Raw genomic sequence first — 6,944 nt, forward strand, 5'->3', positions numbered from 1 at the left:
TCTGGCCTTTCTGCCTCCACATTATTTCAGAGGAAAATTAAAGTTCACAATCACTTAAAAAAATAAGTTGACATGTCTTCTCAAACCCAGCCATTCAAAGAGAATACTGTTACTACTCTGTCTAGTTTTAAATATAGGTGAAGGCTTAGCTACATTGCTAGGGAAATGGAGAACGTTAAAATGTGAAAGGTGTAATTAAAATGAAGTTTTCTTTGGCTTACTGACTGCTGACTGGGAAAGGAACACTAATTCATACAGCCATGTTGACTTCTGATACATTGAGAGTGCCTTCATGTGATCACATAGCCCATCGCCTAGAGCAGGAGGAGAGACTCATGTCTGCACCGTCTACCTTCTTTCAAGCAGAAGGTGTTCCATTTTTTATTGGCATGACAAATACTGGAACAATTTAAAGGAATTAAGGACTTATTTGGGCTCATGGTTTTAGAGCTTCCAGTCCATGGTAGGCTGAGTCTATTGCTTTGGGACAGAGGTGAGGCAGGATATTGGGGTGGAAGGATGTGGTGGAGTACAGCTCCTACCTCATGGTGACCAGCAAGCAGAGACAGGAAGGGTCCAGGGACCCTTAATGTCCCCAGCCCCAGGTCCCAACTCCTTCACCTCTTAGCTGTGCCATCAGTGGGTTAACCCATTTATGAAGCCAAACCCTTATCAAGTAATCAAGGACCGCTCAATGAATGCATCCACTAGCTCGGTCCCAGACTTCAACAGATGAAGCTGAGGAGAATGTTTCACAGTATGAACCACAGCCAAGCTTACCCCATCCTCTGCTCTGTGAGTGGATTCTGATGAGAAGGAACTATGCCTCTGGTAACTTACTGCTCTGGGGTTGGGGTTAGAGTAGTCCGACGCGCTCAGTGGAGGGTTGGCAGACCCTGGTCAGTTGGTAGGAACAGGCTCTGGCTAGCATGATGTTTTGAGCTGCTAAATCATATGCTGCCAGCTCTGAGCTTCCAGTTCTGTGAGATAACAAATGTAATGTGAGTGTCTACTAGTTTGAGTCAGGGTTGTAGTTTTTCTGCTCAACAAAGCCTCTGATCTAAAAGACAATTTATTATTTGAAAGACCATTTCTGCTTTGGAATACAACCTCAGGAGAATAGTCTTAGATTAATCTTGTTTTCCTGCTTCAGAGCTACCTCTTCTTGCTGTGGGTTTTTTTTTTTTTTTTTTTTGCCAGTCTTGGGCTTGAGCTCGGTCCTTGGAGTTTCTCAAGGCTAGAACTCTACCACTAGAGCCTCAGCACCATTTCCGGCTTTTCCGGCTTTTTTCTACGTATGTGGTACTGAGGAATCGAACCCGGGCCTTCGTGCATGCTAGGCAATTGCTGTGTGTTTTATATTCAGTGTAGGGGTTATTTGTGGTTCCTGATAAAGAGATGGCCAATTGATTATATGTGCCTAATTTCCTTCAGGCCAGACTGCCACTTTACTCCACTTAAGAGGTTAAAAATGAAAGTCACAAATCCATAAGGACAAAAAGAATGGGAAAGGAGAAAGAAGCACTTTGCTTACAGGGCCCTAGCACAGCAGTACCTGTTAGCAGCAGGGAATGCAAGAAAATCCCAGCACCTCCCCCCCTTTTTCTTTTTTTTTTAATTTTTTAATTTTATTTTTTTATTGTAATTAGTAAAAGGGTTACATGATATTTGCCAGATAGAAGGTGCATTAATTCACATACATTGATACCCTTTCACATGTCCCCCCTTTTTCTTTTTAAGGACATGAAATATTTTCTAACATTTCTCTGTGTGAATTCAGGATAGTTCTCTTTAATGGGTTTGTCCTAGATTCTGCTTTTCATGCAAGAAAGAAGTCTTTCCTTTTCTGATAACGTGAAGCTGCTCTTGTTTGGGACTGAAGATAAAATGAGGGGGGGGGAGGTTTGCAGATGGAGAAGCCGTCAGTAAGGGCCTAGTTAGATGTGTCCCTCAGGTTTCACACTGTTGGGTCAGTCCAGATTCCCTGTCCCTCCCCACATTCCACCTCCAGACCCCTGGTGGTCAGCTCTTCCAGGCTAAGCCTTTTCTGAGGAATCCTAGTAGCTCAATGACAGAGAGACAAAGTTACTGCCCAGTGAGCAACGGGCAGCCAGGTGGCCCTTTTGTGAAGCGAGGAATCAACATGACCCCGCCGCAACTCACACTTTTTTTCCTTGGGTTTGAACTCAGGGCCTGGGCACTGTCGCTTAGCTCTTTCTCTCAAGGTTGGCATTCCATCACTTCAGCCGCAGCTCCACTTTGGCATTATTAGTAGTTCACTGCAGGTAAGAATTTTAGAAACTTCCCTGCCCAGTCTGGCTTCAAACCTCCATCCTCAGGTCTCAGCCTCCCGAGCAGCTAGGATTACAGGGGTGAGCCATGGGTACCTGGCTACAACTCCCACTCTTAAACATGTGCAGACAGCAAGAGGCTATCAGCCAGTGGAGGACAAAGCAAACTGCATAAACTGGAGACAGAAAACTTAATAAGAAGCCCCTCTTTCCTGCCTTTGGAGAGACATAAGCAGATGTTACATGTCTTTAAAGAAACATGCAAAGGACGAAAAAGAGAACTTTTGGGACTTACAAATTTGATGGTAAACAAAAATCTCAATGGAAAATGAGTTAAAATACCTATGAAGCTATGGCAGAAAGAGGTAGGAGGGAAAACAGCCAAGGGAAGAAAAGAAGAGGCATCTAGGAGGTAAACAGGAATTCTAGAAAAAAGGAAGAAACCTTTGGAGAGAAGGAAACCATGGCTGAAATAATTCAAGACACTGTCCTGGAACTGAAGAATACATTCTTCTTATTGGAAGGGAACACGGTGTATCCTCAAAATGGATGAAAACAGCATATGAAATTTAAAATACCTGTGACCAAAAAAGGAAAAGGTTCTGTAAGTTTCCTGAAGAATCAGAATGGTTTGGAACTTAACAGCATGAGCAGATACAAAGTAATAGCCCTGTTATTACAGAGTTTCAAGATTCTGAGAGAGAAAGGAAATGCATATGCATATTTGTCATAACTATGGGCCTGTGTGAATGCCAGAAAATGCATCACAAATTATTCCGGTCTCTAGAACTTGGATTCACTTAAAGCTTTATGGTTGCGCTTTATAACACAAATATATATATATATATTATATACATAATTTTTGAGCAAAGTACAAATTTTAACTATCAAAAGCTTCTGAATTCTGTGGAGTACTGTCAGCTGAACGAAAAAGGAGAGGGGAGAAACTGATGTGTCTTTGGACAGAGCTGAGGAGACGAGGCAGTTAAAGCTGCCGGGTCAAGTCGACCAAAGTCTGTCCTGCCATGGGCACATCATGTCCCCATACACAGATAATTCCTGTCATTTGCTAGGCAGTAGACTGGGCAATGGAGTCATCTGAATTTTACCTTCCCCTCTCCATCTTCTGGATGATTGATTGCCTCTTTTGTGTCTTGCCCATAGTTGCTTGCATTTTTGTTCCCCCCCCCAAGAAGTCCCTTGTCACATCATTACAATATCACAGATTGCTCTTCTAGCCCAGGGTCTTAGTTCTGTAGTTGGGTGACGTAGGCCTTATTCATCATTCTGCAAAACGGTTCCTTTTGTCAGAAACAAACACAATTCCCATATTTTTTCTGATATCCTTATTTTTAACTGTCATAGCTGAGTTGGAAATGAGTTCAGTGTTGTTTCCTGTGAGGATGAACTCATCATTCTGGTCTTGAGACCTTCTCTCGTGATGGAAGCTCACTAAGGTTGACACCCTTGGGCACATTCTCACAGTGCCCGTAGCAGTCAGCTCCTTGCTCTTTCCCCAGCGTGTATCAGCCCACAGCCTCTTCTTCTCTTTGCCAAGGAGACTGAGCTTGATGCTGACATGACTGAAGTGTTCTTCTGGACCTCCTGGGGCTCGTTACCATAGCTGTGACGTGGACATTGCCGGGATGTTAACCGTCCTGATTGCTGAGAACCAGCTTTGTTCTCATAGTAGACACTGTAGAGCTATCACAGTGCTTTTCACATGTTGATTCTTTGTTAGACTAACTTCAGTTGTGTGTGTGTGTGTGTGTGTGTGTGTGTGCACATGCATTTCCCTCTTGGCCCTTAAACTCAGGGTCTGGGCATGGTCCTTCAGCATTTTCACTTGGGCTAATAATGTACTGCTTGAGCCCTACCTCTACTTTCAGCTTTCTGGTAGCTCATTGGAATGAGTCTCATGAACTTTCCTGACTAGGCTGGCTTTGAACCGTGACCCTCAGATCTCAGTCTCCTGAGTAGCTAGGCATGAGCTTTAGGTGCCTCGCTGAATAACTTAATTTAAATGAACACTAGCTGGCTTCAAAATGAATGTGGAACTCAAGTAATGTTTTTGGAGAATGGATACAAAAAATATTGAGCCTAATGAATCAAAGAATCCTAGGACTATTTAATTAAAGTACATTCTCATTTCCTTACAAAATGGAAATTGAATGTAATCTAAATACTTTGGCATTAGCCTCTTCAGGTCATTAGAATATTATTTAGAATCTCTATTACTTTCCATTTATAAAACTGTCTTCTTTTGTAAACTCTTCATTTATAAAATGGTGTCCTGGGGCCGGGAGTTTGGCCTAATAGTAGAGTGTCTAGCATGCACGAAGACCTGGGTTCAATTCCTCCGTACCACGTACATAGAAAAACGCTGGAAGTGATGCTGTGGTTAAGTGGTAGAGCTCTACCCTTGAGAAAAGTCCAAGGACAGTGCTCAGGCCTGATGCTCAAGCCCAGGACTGGCAAAACAAACAAACTAACTAACTGTATCCCCACAGTAGCATTTGCTAGTGTCATTATGGCCTGCTGTGTATTGATATGTGCAGATGGAGAGGCACAGATGGCTGCATTCAGAGCCCAGAGACTAGAAGCAAAGCAGAGGTAACAAAAAGCATGGCAGAGGTACTATGGCAAGGTACTGTTGGCTCACACCTGTAATCCTGGCTACTCAGGAGGCTGAGATCTTAGAATCATGGTTCAAAGCCAGCTGGGACAGGAAAGTTCTCCCATTAACCACCAGAAAACCAAAAGTGGGGTTGTAGCTCAAAGTGGGAGAGCACTAAAGAGCTCAGAGACTGTGTCTAGGTTCTGAGTTCAAGCCCCATGACCTACCCCTCCAAAAAAGGAATTCAGATGTAAATCTCACATGACACAAGCAAGTTCTCAATCTATTCTGGCGCATTGTGCTATCACGTAGTAGATGTCCCTTGTGGCTTTGCTTTGCTTGATTCTTTTTTTGGAAGATCGCAGGGGACAATATTCATGGCTGTCACCACGGTCCAGATGTTCTAAGCAGGCAGTTCTTGCAGCTCTGCACATTGAGCAGATGCCTTTTGCCCTGGTATGTATGTCACTTCTGTTTGGGCTGGGACCATGAGCAGGCTATTTCTAGAGTGCTGTGGGATGAGACTTGCAGAGCTGAAAGTAGAAAAGATTGTCTGCTCCTCCTTGGGGAAGAACCCAAGATTGAGGGAAGTCGAGGTTGGTTCCGGTGCAGGCAAGGCACTAAGTAACATAGAACAGATACACAGATACATGCTTCACAGAGGGGTGACCTAGGGAATTAGAATACATGAGTTTTCAACGATATTGGACTATGAATTCCAGTATATTATGATAAAATATAACTCAGGATGTTGATGCTTTGGTAATATATTAAAATGGAAGTCAAAAGTCATTTAGATGATGAGTTCCCAGACTTAGAAATAAATACACTGTGTTTAGAAGCATTATTTTGAATTTTGCCAAAGAGATCGTTCAGAGATACACAAAGGTGGTGGTACTGTCTGGTGGCACAGGCTGTCCCAGAACTCATAAACATCTGTGCTCATTGGCTTGGCCTTTCCTTAATCTCCGCCGAAACAGGAAAATCATTTCTGCATGTGGCTGCCTGGCAGTCCTTTTTCCCCCCGTCCTGGGGTTTGAACTCAGGGCCTGTACCCTGTCCTTAGGCTTTCTCAAAGCTGCATCTCCGTCACTAGAGCCACAGCACCATTTCTGGCTTTCTTTTTCCCAGGTTTTTGTGCATAGCACTCCACCACGAGGCCACCCCTCTCCAAGTCTGTTCTGAGCACGTTTCTCATCTGCTGTGTGAACGGATGTGACCGCCCACTTCTGGGGTCACACCTGCGTGGAGTCCTCGGGCCTGGCCTCCGTCCATGGGCTCTGTGGGGCTTCTCGGAGGTCACTGCACCAGAGGGTTCCGGGGTGGCCGCCCCCTCAACAGCACTGGAGTCGCTGACCTACTCGTGTCAGTGCCAGTCCGTGGTCTGGGCCCTGGACCCGCTGGGTCCGCAGGGGGGAAGAGGGCTAAGTGACACACGACCCTCACCGCACAGCGGCAAACTCGGAGAGCTCAGATCAGTTTGTGTAAAAGAGGACCGGCAGGGCCCGGAGTGTGGCCTGGTGGTAGGGCGCTCGCCTCCGCACCACATACACAGAAAAAGCCGGCAGTGGTGCGGAGGCTCCAGTGGTCGAGCTCCAGCCTTGAGAAAGCCCAAGGACGGGGCTCAGGCCTGAGCTCAGGCCCAGAGGACATGGAATAAATCGCGATGTTCTCTTCACTGGGCCTGGTGCGCGCGTGGCACCTCCGCTCCGCAGGAGGCAGGCCCAGAAGGAAGGCTCTGCGCCCTCCTCGAGCCAGCTCCAGTCCCCGAGAAGTGAAGCAAAGGGCCTGGGGCACAGCTCAGGTGGTGCAGCGCCTGCCGAGCGGAGCGGCGGCTGGCGAGGGCCTCCCCAGCCGCATCCCTGGCGCCCTCGCGTGGCCCCTCCTCGAGCCGCAGCTCCTCACCAGAAGCGACGGGCCGGCGCGACAGGACTCCACGCCAGCCCCGGGGCCTTCTCCACGGGCCCGCCGCGCGGGGTACGGGCCAGTGAGTCTCCTATCGCGAGACGAGACTCGCGGGGCGCGCGTGCGCGGGG

Source organism: Megascapheus bottae, chromosome 25, assembly GCF_031878675.1.
Source record: "Megascapheus bottae isolate mThoBot1 chromosome 25, mThoBot2.hap1, whole genome shotgun sequence".
Classification (NCBI taxonomy): Eukaryota; Metazoa; Chordata; class Mammalia; order Rodentia; family Geomyidae; genus Megascapheus; species Megascapheus bottae.